A 16,290-nucleotide genomic window follows, 5' to 3' on the forward strand; every position below is an offset into this window, starting at 1 on the left:
AACTTTTCCAGTGTTAGTATCTTCTGCATTTTGGTTCCTCCGATGTGGACCCAAAGCCAGGGAGAAGGGAAGGGGCACCTACACAGGGCAGAGCTCCCTGGGATAAAGGCAGGATGAGGCCATCCCGCCCCGTGCCGCTCGTGCCACGCTTCCCCCAGTGACGTTCTCTCCCCCTCCTCTCACGGCTCCTGCTCTGGCAGCTATGTCACTCTCATCCTGAACCATCTGGCTCCTGCAAACAAATATAAGTCCTCCTACACAGACCCTCTGCTGAGGGACTGATCCTTCCCCAGCTGACACCAGCTTCCTTCCACTGACGTTGGCGGAGCCGCTCCTGCCCCGAGCATTCATCCCCACATGTCCCCCGAGCACCCCCGGCAGCGGTGGGTGCGGGCAGAGCTGGGTCCATCCCCGTCACCCAAGCAGCCCCTTCCGAGGGCGCAGGTGGGTGACAAAGGCTGCGGGGCCCCGCGTGCTCTGCTCCTAACTGGGGGCGTCTGGACCGGCTGGAACTTCTTTGCAAATTTTCACTTTTCGGGTAGGAGAGATGTTCCCGTATCACGATCCCCAGCCCCTGGTGCCAGCTGGAGCAGTGATGCTGGGCGTGCTTGCAGCTGCCCCAAAAGGATGCCTTGGCGTTGGGGCTCACCAGGAGATCCCCCTGGGACTCCTGCCCGGCACCGCGGCGGCTGCAGCACTGGGGAGCTCACCAGTGAGCACCCGACCCCCCCGTCACTGCACTGAAACACCAGCGCCCAAAGTTGCCTTGTGCTCGGGATCCGAACAACTCCTCCAAGCAACTGCCTGGAGAAAAAAGGATATGCGGTTTGGGTCAATAAAAACAGTCAACTGAATAACGGCAAAAAAATATTTCATTCTGACTTCGGTTTTAAAAACTATTAGAAAACAAAATGAATTTGAAAATGAATATCCAGCAGTCCATTCCAATAAGGCCAACAGATAATGCTTTAACCTTATTAAAACGCGGAGGGTTTATTTCAAAGCAAAAACTTATTAACATAGAAATGTTCCTGCAAAAATAGTATCAATTTGATAAATTTCTGACAGGTAAAAATTGAATTGCAAAACTGTCAACCAGCTGTGTTTAGATCAGCCACCTTAACTAGAATTTGAAGGAATACAAAATAATGGGATTTTGCTTACACTCAAATTGTCTCTTATGTTTAGAGCTGTGTGAATAATATATTCTCCAATTGACAAAACACATAAAAAAATAAAAAAAATACAAGTAATTTTTGACCATTGGAGAACTGTAAAGTTCCAAAAAACTAATTTCAAGATGAATAGAGCAACTGTTGTTGCAAAAGTTACTATTTCACTGAGTGCTACTTTCAGATTTTGTTTTGACCTTAGTTGAATGGATTTTGAAATAATTCAAATTAATTTCACTTCTCTGAAAATTTAAATATTCCATTTAAAGTGGCAGTTTGAGATTTATTCTTTTTTCACTCTTTTTGCCTTTTCCCTCTGCAAGCAAGCTGGTGGTACAAAATTGTAACATGCCTCCCTGCGATGGGGGAGCCCAAATTTCGCTTTGGCAGCAAGGTGGGATGCAACACCACCACCCGCAGCCCTGCACCGGGCAGGGTGCAGCACACAGAGCATCCTGAGGGACCAGGGTGCTGAGGGCAGCCCAGCAGCCGCAGGACCCCCACACTGCCAGGGCCCTCCCACACCCCCAGGAACAACCGGGAGCCCGGCCCGGGGGCCCCCGCGCACACCGGGCAGCAAAGTTGCATCTAACCCAGCCCGGCTCTGGGAATTGTCCTCGCATTTCTTCCCCTCTTCTATTGGTGTCTTTTGATTACAAGTCTGCTTTGAAGAGACACTAATTGTAGCCTGCACACAATGCTTGTAATTATGCCTATTACATTTTGATTCATTTCCATATGTCAACACTACTACAAGGGGGATGTGTGTGGGGGGGGAGAGCACAGTTTTATAATCGGTTATTGTCTGCAAAAAAAATCTGCACAGAGCATGAGTGAAGTGTTCTTTGTGGAAATTGAAAATAAGATTATAAATAAAAGTCTTCCTCTGACATCCAGAAAATGGACACTTTAAAATAAATTGCCACTGTTGATCAAGAAGATTGCTAGCTACCTTTTACATTAATGAGGCAAATACTCTTCAAGTCCCTAATAGCAATATGTTTGAGTATGTCATTTCAATAGCTTCTTTCTTAATAAAGCTTGACCCTAATATTCCCTTTGCTGTCAAAGGCATTGTCCTGCCAGACATATCTGTGATTTTTAGCTGCTAATCAAAATAAAAAGGGGGGGACGGGGAGAGAGAGAGAGAGAGCAACTGTTATGCAAAGAGCCACGGCCCCTGAGCGAGGAGGTGCTGCTGCTCGGCCGAGGTGGGACAGAGCCAGCACCCCCTGGAGCCCGGCCGCCCCTCAACCAGCGTGGTCACCTGGCTGCAGGCAGCCCCAGCACGGCCTCCCCACCGCCCAGTCACCCCAGACAGCCTTCCCACCACCCAGTTGCCCCCGGCCCCCACCCGCAGCACAAGTGACGCCGGCGTGGCTTGTCCCCGCCAGGTAGCTCGACCAACTAATTACAGCACTTGCAAAAGTAGGAGAGGAGCTTATTCTTTAGAAATCAATCAATACAAGTTAAAAGGGCATCTTGTTTGTTTCTGTAACAATGCTCTTTAGAAAATTGGGTCCCTTTACATTTCCTGGCTGATACACCATCAGTCATATGTTGCATCAGTCACATCACGTTACGTTTCAAAGCATAATATAACATGATGTGACTGGTGCATCAGGCAGGGGATTTACAAAGAGAGGCATTCTGCAAGACATTAGATCCACTTTTTTTTTTTAATCTGAGCTTGAAGATAAAAGCAGTTGGCTTTGTGTACCGTGCGCCGTGGTAGGAAGGGTGCCCGGGCAGCAGTGCGCGGCCGCGCTCACCACGCACACACACACATCTCCCCCGGCCACACTCAGAAGCAGAGAGAAAAATAAGATGGATGCAGACAAATAGAGTCTCCCAATGTCCAAGCACAGGGCAGGCACAGCCACACAGCCCCCGCTGTGCCGGGGTCCCCGGGCAGCAGCCCCTGTGCCAGGCAACCCCAGCCCACAGGGAAAATGACGGAGCCGTTCCCGACGCGGGCACCCGAGGGTTCCCACTCTCCCCAGCCCGTCTGGCCCCCGCTGACCCGCACCCCACATGCCGCAGCTTCTGGGCAGGACGGGCATCTTCGGGCTGCAGTGTTTCACAGCAACACGTGCGAGGGTCTCACGAACAAAGCTGCTCCTGCATCTCCGTCACATGGATCAGTTCACTATCTTTCAAGTTCTTCAGAGACTCCTATTTTAGCAAAATGAGATTTTAAACTCTGAAATGGCACAAAAGCTACATTTTCCCTGGAAATAATGGTAGCAGAATTTTTTTCCTGGATTTGCACCAAGCTATATTATATTTATATAATACAACTTTAAAGCATAAGGAGATACAAAGTGTTTGATTTTTTCCAGCACCCATGCTTGATCTGAATTCCTGCGCACCTCCAGACCTCCCAGCTTGGAAGGCTATCTCAGAAGGTTGCTGCTGGCATGAAAATGAAATATAATGCCCGAATTACAATTAGCCAGAAGTTTGTTCTCAAAGTCTGAATGTGTAGGCTCCCTAAAGCCCTGTCACGAACCCAGGTCTGCGCCACTGGTAATTTCTGGTTCCCGTTTCAGAACCATCCCCACCACAGCCGCTGCTCGCAGAGGGATGCAGCGGAGCTGAGGAGGGTTTCAGCAGCGGAAGGGAAGGGATGATGTATTCTGTTTTTAATTGGGGCTGCAGAGAATATTCAGACAGCTGCCCACATAGGAATATAACCTGGATGTAACACGCAGGCTGGTAAAAAAGTTTATGAGAAGGAAACATTGTGACTTTTTCCTACAGAACACACTAAACAGTCTCTGAGCAAAAAAAATAATGATTGGAAGATTCCTTATTTATTCTGATAAGTTATCATCAGTGTCACCGAGACGAACATTTAGGCAGAACAGCTCCCCTGCCCACACACTGTGTTTGCTTTTTAAAAGTATTGCAAATAGCTCAGTGGTTTTAAATAAATAAATAGTTAATGAGTCACACCAATAGGAATTTAATGTCAAGACGGAGGAAGTGCGTGCCCGAGTGCCTAGCCTAGAAAGTTTGTCAGTATTTCTTAACCACGTCGGTGCTGCGCCCACCATCAGCTCGCTCTGGCGGACAGAGGAATTATGCTGGGCATCCCCAGCCACGCAGCCGGGCAAATGCAGAGCTCGTCCTGCAAGGAGGGCGCGGGGACATGGGCACAGAGCGGGTGCATGGGGCTGGCCAAGGAGCACCTGGAAGCACAGACATCGTCTGCTGCCTGCGCAGGGCTGCGCACCGTGACCAGCCGGTGCCAGGGCCCATCCCGCAGAGACAAAGGCAGCAGCCTGTTCCTGGAAGCACGAACAGAGCCCTCGTGTTTCTGCTCCTGGAAGAGGTCCCCCACGCAGGCAGGAATGCCCAGGAGAAAGCCGAGATGGCATCGCTGGGTTTATTGTTGCAGCTGCCCGGGGCAAGCACCAATGGCACTGGGAGATGGGACAGGGCACAGGATGCGGCCAGCACAGGGGCAGCTGCGAGCCCCTGCCTGCTGTCCCTGGCATGGGCTGGGCTGGGGGGCTGCCGCGGGGCAGCCACGGTGCCTGGGCACGGGGCCCAGCAGCAGCCATGCGAGCCCATCTGAGGGTGATGCACGGGGAGTCTGAACGAAGCTCAGCCCTTTCGGCATGCCCAGGGAGCGAGTGGGCGCTGGAAGGTGACACCATCCCTCTCCTTCATTCATTTCTTCATCTGAGAGAGCTGCAAAAGCCCTCCAGTTACTCAGAACACGAGGTCCCCTCTCACCACCCACTCAGCCTATATTGGTACCTTCACATTTATAACAAGCTGGCTAGCTCGAAAGAGCAGTCTGAGTTTAGCAAATCCTGCCTCGCCAGCGGAGCTGAGCTCAGAGCTAACCCCAGCCACCCTCCGACAGCTCCAGCTTGCGCTGACAAACCTGCTCCCACCACAGGCTTTTTCCCCACACAAATCCTATTAACAGAAGAACAAAAACTTTTCCAGCACTGAAAACCCATGCTCAGAAATCATCCCAATGGCTTCCCCACCTTCAGTGACCAGAAGCCTGTCTAATAACGACGTGCTGCGGGGCCAAGGAGAGGAGCTCCGGCCCACCATCGGCACAGCAGCTCCCCTCCTCGGGGACACCAAGCCGCACAGAGGGGACCCCGGTGCAGGGGGGTCGCTTTAGGAGACCCCAGGGCACATGGGCAGGGAACCACCGGAGCTCTGCAGGGAGAGGACACAGAGATGCTAGCACCAAGTTACGTGCCGGCCGAGACACAGCTGCCACGTGCCACAGGACACCATGTCAGCCGCATCCTGCTCCTCTCCTTTGCTGGCTGCTGTGCTACCGGCCCTCCGGAGCAGCCCTGGGGGTGTGCTGGGTGAGGGGTGAGCACAGCCCGGCTCGGGGCCACACCAATGCACGGGGACCAAGCACCCAGAGCAGCACCCCTGAAGGAGCATTTCCAACTCAATCTTCTTGAGTGGGCTGTTCTACTAGAGCTAGATTTTTTCCCAAAGGAAATCTGGTCCATCCTGCAAAAGAATCCATTTGTCCAAAAAATACCCTTTTCAGTGAAAATAGTTGTAAGGGGGGATTTTCAACCAGCCACAATCTCTGGGCAGGTGGCTGGGCGCTCCCAAGGGACGCTGTGCAGGAGGAGCCACCAAAGCGCTGCCCAGGAAGGCAGAGGGGAGAGGGAAGGATGAGGCCAGACAGCCGGACCCCCGGCACTGCCCGCTGGTGGGCACAGCCCGCGCCAGCCCAGGGCCCATCGGTGGGGGAGGCGAGGAAGGAATGGAAAAATCATCACATACATAGCACAGATGGAAAGAGTTTACAGCCCTCCTCATTCCTCATCCTCGTGGTGTAAATTATACGGACAGATGTACAATCTGGGAAGTTGTCCAGATTTTCTCTTTTAATTTTTTTTTTTTATTTTTTTTTTTTTAAGAAAGAGGGATGCTAAACCAACACTAGTTATGCCATGTCTTGTCCTTGGCTTTCATTGCTGGCTATGGGAGAGAAGAAGCCAGCGCTGCTGGCACGTGGTAAAGGATCCCGACGAGCCCCGAGCCTGCCCATGGCACCTCTCACCATTCTCCTGCAGACAGGGGCGCACGGCGCTGCCAGGCCGTGGCCAGGCAGGGGCTGGTGGTGGCTGTGCCCCCCGGCCGCCCCCAGCACTGAGCGCTCCCAAGCCCTGCCGAGGGTGCTGGGCCAGGGTGACTGCGATCCTGCGCACAAATTGGAGCAGCTCTGAGGCTATTTACTAGATTGCCAGGAATGAGAGGGAGGGGGCGGATGACAACATGTTTCCAGTGCCTTGCTTTGCACAGATATCCTCCAGGCAGCATGTGTGCGTCTGCAAAGGGCTCAGTGTGCCTCTCCGTGCTGCTTCCAAACAAGGATCAAGTAAACTTTCCAAAGCATATTCTCCCCCATCAAACACCACTCTCACTTTGGAGACTGTCCATGGCTTTGACACGCCTGTGGGTTTTCTACCCACATCCTTGTGCCAAAAACTCCCTGGCGGGAGCAGCAGGTTGTACTTGGCTTTTTTGATGGAGAGACAGGAGGCCGCTGGCACCCAGCCCCACACCCGAGCTCCGGCTGCCATTGCAGCAGCCGCGGGGACGTGCCCCAGGACTCCGGCTGTCCTGCGCCGGCCCTGCCACCAGCAGCCCATGCAGGGATGGGCAAGACCCACGGATGGAGCCCACCGCAGCTAGCAGGTGCTGGTGCCCTGCAACATGAGCACCCGGGGACCCCCACCTGTGCCGGCAGCCACGCAGCCCCGTCTGCCCACACAAGGCTCCCATCCACCCAAAACCAAGCCCAGAGCACGACTGGGCCTGTTCACCTTCTGTTGCTGCACGTGGCATTAGCAGACATCCGCTTCCAAAACCTAAACTCGGAGACCCAGAGCCATGGCTCTGACCCCACTCCCCACGGTCCCACTGAGCTCCTTAGCAGCAGGAGAGCGGCCCAGAGCCTCGAGGTCCTGGAGCGACCCGAGGACAAGCCCGGGGTCAGGGACACCCCAGGGGTGGCACAGGGAGGACAGAGGCGGGGAGGCTGAGGCTGGCTCAGCACAAAGCCCCGGGGGAGCCCAGCTGGGAGCCATGGGACCAGCAGCCATGCAGACAGCAAGTGGCAGCCCAGAGGGCTCACAGCTGTGCCACAGGGAGCTGCCGGGCCCTTCTGGGCCATGAGTCACTGCACAGACCTCTGCAGGTAATTAAAGGGCTGGGCAGCTGGAGAGAATAAAGGCTTTATTTATGCCTCACTATGGCAGGGATTCAGAGCTGTTAGCAGGAATTCCCAAGCCCAGTTCTGCCTGCTTTGTTCTTAATGGGGATGGATTTTTATTCTAAACCACCAGAGAACCAGCAAAAAATAAAGTAAAATCAGACTGCATATTGGTCTCCTGTGCCCCACTGCAACACAGTGGTAAACATTTCCACCCACTGGCCACAGTGTTTTCCACCTCAGCTCACTGCCCCTGAGACCTTACCCAAAACCCATCACACTGAGCTGCACCCAGCCTCCAATACCAGCAAAAACAAGTTGCTCCAGAGCAAGGAATAAAATCAGAGGCATCTGTGTGCTTTATACTCTAAACAGGAACTGACCTGCCACCTCAAACTCCATACCAAATCACAAGCAACAGAGCAGAAAACCAAATTATTCTCAGCTGTTACACTGCTTAATTTAATATTTCCAATGAGCTCCTTTTCCTTCTCCTCAAGAATGAAATGCATATTTGTGCTGTGTCACAAAACATTAGATTTTGTCAAGGCAATTCATTTTTCAATGGTAATTTGTAAGTGCACACCATACCACACACGGTCTGGGGAATTTTATGGCTTCTTTCAGAGGGAAGGAAAATAAGAAGCACTCAAACTAGTGATGAGAGCATGGAGAAAAAAAAAGTGAGAAGAGGTAACAATAACAGACTGAGCATTCATCTCTCTCAGCCGCACCAGTCTCAGAAAGGAAAGGGAACCCAGGGAGTAAGCAGCAGCCATGTGGTTTGGGTGCTCCAAGACAAACACCACGAGCGTCACTGATGAGCACAGGGCATGCCCGCCCTGCAAAGCTCCAGCTCTCCGCAGAATTTCAAACACTGAATTTAATGGGGCATATAACAGGCTAAATAACCTCATCAGCTTAATAATAAAACAAATATAAGTCAGCCTGCTCTTAGGCTTGTTATCGCGTAAAGATCTTTGTGAAAGACAAGGGATTTAGGCTGTGACATGGAGCTTGAGCAGGGAGGACCAGCCCGCTGGGTGGCAGGGGATGCTCTGCTTGGAAGCCCCTGCCTCAGCCAGATGGCTGTGGTCCATCCACGCTGCCCACCAGCCTGGTCCTGTCCCAGAGCAGGAGCGGACGGAGAACTGCTGTCCCTGCGCGTCCTGCTGGAAGACGTGGCTGCCACGGCTCCAAACACGCACACCAGGAGCCAGCACCAACACAGCGAGGTGCCAGGATTGCAACAGCAGCTCGCACGCTCTGATCTGGCCACCAGCACAGCCAGGGCTCGGCTTCCCCCCTGCAGCCAGCCCGAGGTGCCCAGGAAGGGCCCAGCTCCAGGCTGCGGCCCAGCGAGCCAGCCAGGGAGCAGCTCCGGTCACCAAGCCAGCAGCCCCGGCAGAAGGGGCCCAGAAGGAGCACGCGTGCCCAGCCGTCGGGCTCAGTGCTCTCTCCTGCAGACACCGCCTCCCGCAGCAGGGCTCTCCCTGCTCAGCCCAGCCAGCTCCACGAGTCCCGGGCTGGCACCGCAGGCATGGAGGCAGAGCACACCACCAGCCTTAAAACAGAGCTTGCAAAGTTGATCGGCGGAATTGTGTGACGAAACAGGGTGATCCTGCAATTAAACCTGTGATTTGAGGCTTGAGTTAGGTCACCAACAGGGGCAAAAGGAGACTTGTACTACGCTCATAGGCAGCCAGTTAATTAAACTCATACCTCAGGGACCTCCACAGGCCAGAGGCAGGGGCAGGAAGATATTCCCCACCCGCCTGATGCAGAACTTTGCTGCTAGTGTTGTTTTGCTGTCCCACCTTTCCCCAAACATCAGATATCAGCCACAGCTGCGGGGGGGATGTTGGCTGCACGAGCTGTTTCTTCAAGTAACACTGACAACACTGCAGTCTGGTGCTGTTTCAGGATTAAGCCAATGCTTTGGTGTCAGGACAGAATTTTTCCCAAATCTGGCTGTCTGGAGGCTGCTTTTGTCTCTGGTTCGGCCACCTGAGCACTCACACCACAGCGGGACCCTAAGGTCCCTTGCTCTCTCCTGCTTTCTCCCCAGTTTGCGTTGCAGCTCAGAGTTTTTTCATCTTCGTAGTAGGAGTCTTTTGTTTGGCTGTGGCACATTAGCAGGCATTTTCAGTTTATGTTTTGTGCCTTTGGAGGAAGCTGTCAGCTCAGGTAAGCCGCAGCAAGGATTACAGCTGGGATTTCCATTAAACCTGCAGGAGTTTCTGTGCTCCTGGCCCATGCACGTCTCACAGGGATTGTGGTCTCCAGCTCATGTACATGCTTTCTACCAGTTGAAGCACCAAAAAAAGCAAATACCAGCGTACTCACACATCTCAGAGGGCCACAGGCTCCTGGGTCACGCATGCATTTCCAGAATCCTGCCCTGCTCCTGGACGTTCCCGCGTGCCAGCCAAGCCCCGGGCGTGCAGGAGCAGCCCCTGACTGCCCGGAGGCGCTCCCTCTGCTCCGCTCCAGCCGCTGCCTTCGCTCACCACCTGCACTTTGTGTTTGCTGCTAGTCTGCAAGCTAATAGCAGGTATCCAGCCTGTCACAGGCTGACATGTTGTGACATACCGTAATATGACAAGTCCTGAGTGATGCCACTAAATGGGATCTTGCTGCATCAGTGCCAGACAGACAACAATATCTTTCAGGTTGGTACCAATGCCCCCATCTCAGTAACAGACAAAGAAATATTCATTTAATACCAGCTTGCTTTGGATATCTCACTTGGTTTTCTTGCCACCAACAAGGTTATTAAGAGGGATTACCAGGAGCCTGAGACGACCATGCAGCCAGGCAGAGCTGGAAGCTGTAGGCGATGCAGCAGGTAACCAGCTAGAGAAAACTCCTGCATGTCCCTGGTTCTCAGAGGGGCACCAGCACTGAACAGGGGATGTTTTTAGTATTATATTTAAAACCACATGGTCTACATTATTTAGTGCGTTATGATGCAGCATAAAACACTGGCATGGCGTGGAATACACGAGCTAAATATATTTGTGCTACATGTTTCATACTACTTATTTTTCTTGAACTTGTTAGCTTCACAGCTCAGAAATTCAGGTGCATCACTAGGAGGAACCAGCAAGGCTCTGCAGCACAGCAGAACACAAGGGAAGAGGCACTAAAACACCACACTGCTGGTCAAACCACTCACTAACACTTCACCAGGAGCAGAATAGCACCAACACAGTAGAAGCCACCCCGCATACACACAGGAAATACAATTTAGCAGGAATAGCTTGCTGTGCTGTCCAATCCAAATACTAGCTACAATATTTAGTACCTGTGCATCTCATCTTCAGGTATAAATTCTCCTTGAAGCCCAGCATAAGAAGATCACAGGCCCAATGTGTACGTTGTGTTTCTGAAGGCCTGGCTGGTGGCTGCCTGGTGGGTTGTTGTATGAGCACATTGGTTCACCCAGACTGGTAACGGAGATGTCTGGAGATGACAGGAGCTCTTCTGCAATTGCCTGACAAGACACGACACACCTCAGTGACTACGGTTTTAATGTGTCTTTCAAAATAATCTTCTATATCTTCATCCTGGAGTTGTAGGCAAAGCACAGGCAAGGAGACTGGAATTACCTCTCCACCAGCTAGCAGTTCTCTTCCACCACCACCAGGCCAGCAGAAGACCTCAGACACATGGTGGTGCAGCTTTGGCTGTATACCTCGATAGGAGGACAGAACAGCATAAAAACACCTTTTTTTCCATGATGCTGACTGCAGCCTGCGGCACCCAACAGCCCCACACTGCCAGTCCCTGCTGCCCTGGAGCTCCTCGCCCGGGCTGAGGGAGCTGGCACTGCTGCATGTGCCAGACTCAAGCGGCACAGGAATCTGCTTTCTCAATGCTCCACGAGTAAGAGAATAAGATTTATAGCATATTTTAAGGTTAATCAGTAAAATCTTTCAGGCAACTAACTGTATAAGCTTCTATTCATATAGCATGATTTATAACACTGAGGAGAAGTGATTGGAAGCGGCGTGGAGAGGCAGAGAAGGTGTTTGCTTTGACTCCCCAGTCGGAAGCATGCAGGCACCAGCACGGCTCTGCAGCACCCAGCAGAGGCACCCCTCACTGAGCTGTGCTCCCACAGGGGTTGTCTGTCTGCCCACCCCGACCCCGCACAGGTAGCGGGGGACACCCCTGCCAACCCTGGGCCCGGCAGGAGCAGGATGGTCCCTGCAGACCCCTCAGGAGGGTGCAGCACCCAAACCGCCTGCGGGGAGCAGTGCCAGGCGCTCACGGGCACCCCCGGAGAGCATCGCTCTCGTGCAGTGCAGGCACCTCACAAAACCATAGCTATTGATCAAAAAGAAGTTTTGTTGAGGAGAAGGAGAAACCAGGAAGAGCGGTAACAGCATTCAACCTGTCCTCCTGTAACAACTTTTTCAATCGTCCTTTGTGATATATAAAAAGTTTAACTGATTTATTGTATCTGAAACAGTACTTGTGCCAATTATCTATCAGTCTTCCTGAAAAACATTTTTCCTGCCATCCTGAGAATTTTCCTGAAGGGACAATCTAAATAACCAGGTTTCACTGCAGTTAAAAGGAAGCTGAGCACCAAAATCCCCGCATCCCTTTGCAGGGTGCGCTTTCTGTCCCCCTCCAGCTCCGACAGCGCCTTCCTGCTTCCAGTTCACACCCTCGCAGACACAGTGGCTGTGCTGCATGTAATTAACAACCTTAATGAGTTCAGTGGCCTGCCTGTGGATAACCACAGCCAAACTCTGCCTTTAACGTGCGGCACCACGGCGACACGGAGCAGCGCTGGCTCCGCACTGGGCTCGTGCCGTGAGCTCTGCGCCAGGTTGGAAGCGCGAGCGGTGCCTGGGCAGAGCACGGGGCGCAGAGAGGGCAGCCCCGGCCCCTGCTACAACCAGGAAGCATTAAACAATGATTTCAGAATGTGAGGGGAGAAGATTGCACAAAAGATAGAAACGCTGCATGGTTCCTGAGCCAGCAATCGAGTTCTCCAGGAGCAGCTAGTGAGGGGACTCCGATAATCACTAACAGCGTTTATTTGCCTTACTTAAAAATATAAAGATTTTCTCTCTAGTTCTGGGAAGGGGGAAAGGTTAATGAATTCCTTCAGAGCAAAGAGATCTTCAGACCCCTCAGTGGAAACAAGGTCAGAAATCAATGCTGGAGGTGGAGCAGTGAGGCCAGGTTGGAAAATAATGAAAAGGGAAAAAAAATACATAAATAGAGAGGCAGGAAAAAATGATAAGCTAAACAAATAGCAGGGTGACACTTGCTCAGCTCCCCACAAAGAATATTGAATTATTGTCTATAATTTGGTCTATCGAACCTAAATTAGGGCCTCCAGACTAAAAACTGCTGCATTGTCTGAGGGTACATCAAGGGTCAAATGCTCCTTTGGTTTGCTCATTATTTGCTCTGATACTAGGCTGTCATTAGCGGCAGCAGCGCTGAACAAAGCTGCATTACAAAGGCAGTACACATCAATGGTGCTAATTAATTGGATTAATGGAAGGGCAGCACAAATTAGGTCTGGCTTGGATAATTTCAATGAAAACTGAATACCAATCCCCAAAGTCATTGGAATATGGATGAGGCAAATTGAGTTAAAATAGAGGAGACTGCTGCATTCATTAGCCCGCCCACCCTCTGAAGTAGTTGTTTAATATGCAAACTATTAATATGCAAATCAGCGCAAATGAAAAAAGTGTGATTTTTTTTTTTAATTCTCCCGAACACAGGCAGCTGCCTGACGTGAAAGAGCTGCGCATTTCCACGCTGGCAGAGGATGGCATTGCAGAGAGCAGCTTTTATCTCAGAAATTCACGTCTCGTAACCTGCGCTGCCCTCAGCTCAGCAGTACACAGGCAAGGGGAGGGAAAAGGCTGGGAAAATAACTAGTTAAAAATAAGCAATCCTGCCCCAAATCACACTGCCAGGTATGGGGAGCTCTAGTCACAAGACCCACAAGCAGAGGGCCTGTCCTGACAGAGGGGCCAGGCTCAGGAGCTGCTCAGCCCAGCCCCAGTGCCCCCACAAGCCACGTCCCCCCCGGGTGCTCGCCCTGCCACATGCCGGGCACGTGCTCCCACTTCTGAGGTGGTGCAGGCGGCCCCCAGCTCACTGCCTTGTGCCTGCTGCTCCTGGCTTCGGAGCACTTCTAACAACTGAGTTTATTAAGGAAAAGTGATAGGCAACTTTCCCACTCCGTAACTGCCGCCTATGGGGGCCTTCTGGTAGTGGAGAGCTCTTCACCAAGGCAGAAACAAAGCAACATCCAACACCCATACTGAAGCTCCCACATTTGGGCCAGAAACAGAAGAAAAAAAACACACAATTCTTGAAATGATGTGCTGAGCCTGCCCTGCCTCCTCTGTGACAAGATTTGCTCTGGTTCACCCAGCAACGTTGGGTCCGTGCCGGTCTCAGGCAGGAGATGCTCGGGTAGAGCTCCTGCACCCAGGCAGCATGGGAGCATACATGAGATCACTGCGAACGGCTCCTCCTGAGACTATAATCCGAATTGCCTTGGCCAGCATATGAGCAGCTGAATCCGTGAAGATTAGTAATAATTCCCAAACCATTTCTGACTTCACGGTTCCAGCCCCGTAAATTACAGCTCTATTGTGGTGCTTTCGCACCGCTGCTGCAGCGCCAATCACCACCCTCCGACAATTACAGAGCAAGTGAAAAACTTCTTAGAAACTGTAATTACACCTAAGAACTGTTTCCCTCTTTGGCTTCCTTTGCTTAGCGGGTGACCCTTCAATGTTGTGACAAACACGTTGTTTGGAATTATTTTTTCATTTCTAGCTGTTAACCAGACATGTCACCGCTTCAGCTTTTAGCATTTTCTGCTGTGATTTTCTTAGTTAAACAAGATTGTGTGTTATCTCACACCCCCAAGCCCACTGCTTACTACGTGCACGTGCCACTCGGTGTGCTGCGTACCCCTGACCACCGCTGGCTCGCAGCTCAGGGGAAACTGAGGCACACACTGTGGCCCCCAAGGGCTGGGTACCCTTCATGCATTCATTGATGGTGTGAACCAACAGTCAGAAAAAATGGAAGTGCTCCACATTTTAATAAAACACTTTCACATGGCTCAAGCTGAGCAAGCTCCAACCCCACCAGACTCGACCAGACACCTCTCTTCCCTGGGCAGAGGAGCGCCTCCCGGCCCAGCCACATCAGAACATCACTAACAGGACTGGGACAGAGAAAGCATCCACCTGATAACATTTTTCCTTCTTTGTCTGTTTCCTTTTAACATTTTCTTTTGTCTGTAGGTTCCTATACCACACTCACCATTTGTTTTTGAGTGCCTAATCATCACAGCATATGTGTAAGTTCTTTGTGCAGAATTAAGCCATTAAATATTTCGAGGGATGGGGCATCTCACTTCTCCTCCAGGAAACTGGTGAGTGCAATAAATCGCACTGTCGGGGTCCCCTTCACCCTGGCTCAGTGCTGTGGCCTCGCCAGCAGGTTCAAGCTCATCCCTTGTCACTCTCCCCAGGCCAGCATGGTCAGAAGGGAAAAAGTCCTGGAGCACTTGGGAAAGATGTGGTAATGGGTAAAAGCAGCCAAACAGGAAACGAGCATTTTTGTTTTATCCAACAATATACTCTTACTGATTTTCTTGGCACTCCATCCTTATCAGTAGGATGGGCAGCTGCAGCTGTGCCCAGTCTGCTCTGGGGCATGTTCTGCCTCTTCGCCTGCTGTGGGGGCACAAGCCAGTGCCCGAGGACCCAGCCCCGCACAGACCAACTGGAGAGAAACAGAAACAAAATACCAGGTTCCTTTAATGACACTTATCAGGAGTACAACCAGCCTTTCCTAATTAAAGTCAGATCACCTCCTCGGGCAGAACAAGCCCAGAGCATAGCAGCTATTTTCTTGGTGATTTCATTCGGTTTGTTTTTCTGTGCATAAGGCAATGTTCCTGCGATCCCTCCAAGACCTGGCAGAACCTCCATGCTCTTGTCACCCTGTAACAGCTTCCTGGATTAATGATTCTGCAAAGGGCTAATTCTTAAGAGGGCAATGTCTTTTGCAGGCTGGTATTGATCTTTGTCAGCTTCCCCTTGAAAGAAAGAAAATATTGGCTTATTTACAAAAGGTAGCTTTTTGCTCCTGGCAAGTCAGCCTCAAGATTCACAGCTCCTCATGTCCCTCAGAAATTGGATAGGCTGAGGGTAGCTCCTCGAGTGTCAAAATCAAAGTCCTCAAAGTTCACAAAACCACAAACTTCCACAGTAGAAAGGGACGGGTGTTTCCACTGAGCAAACGGACAGAGGGTCTTGTGCTGCAGCACAAAACCCCATCAAAGAGGGCTGAGCCTGAGCCAAGACGAAGGGAGAGGAGCTGCACAGAGAGCAGCCATTTGCTTCATTGCTGAAATGTTACGGGTGTACTTGGGTTTCTGTTCTAAAGTGGAAGAAAATACAGGTTTTCAACAATGTGCATGGAATAGATTTTTTTAGAAGTCATATATATTTGTATAACAGCCAAATAAATATATATATAAAACTGTACAAAATTCAAACTGAAAAAGAATCTAAAATTCTGAAAAAATATGTTAGCAAAACACAAGATACCCTTTGCTAACCAGCACTTTGCTGAAACAGAAATGTCTTCCTTTCAGAAAGCGGCCTTTCCAGTAGCAGAAGCTGACACTGGTGACAGAAGGGCAGCGCGCAGGTGCCTGAGCACAGGACCAGCTCTGGTTTGTCCCTGGAGAGGTGCCCAGTGCCTCTGAGAAGTGCAGAAGGTGCCGAGAACTCTGCACCCTCTTTGCCCTCCCAAGACAGAACCTAAAATATCCGCACATGAATAACCAAATGCTCCGGGCTGGTTTGCAAAGCGATCCCAGAATAGCCC

Source organism: Cygnus atratus, chromosome 17, assembly GCF_013377495.2.
Source record: "Cygnus atratus isolate AKBS03 ecotype Queensland, Australia chromosome 17, CAtr_DNAZoo_HiC_assembly, whole genome shotgun sequence".
Classification (NCBI taxonomy): Eukaryota; Metazoa; Chordata; class Aves; order Anseriformes; family Anatidae; genus Cygnus; species Cygnus atratus.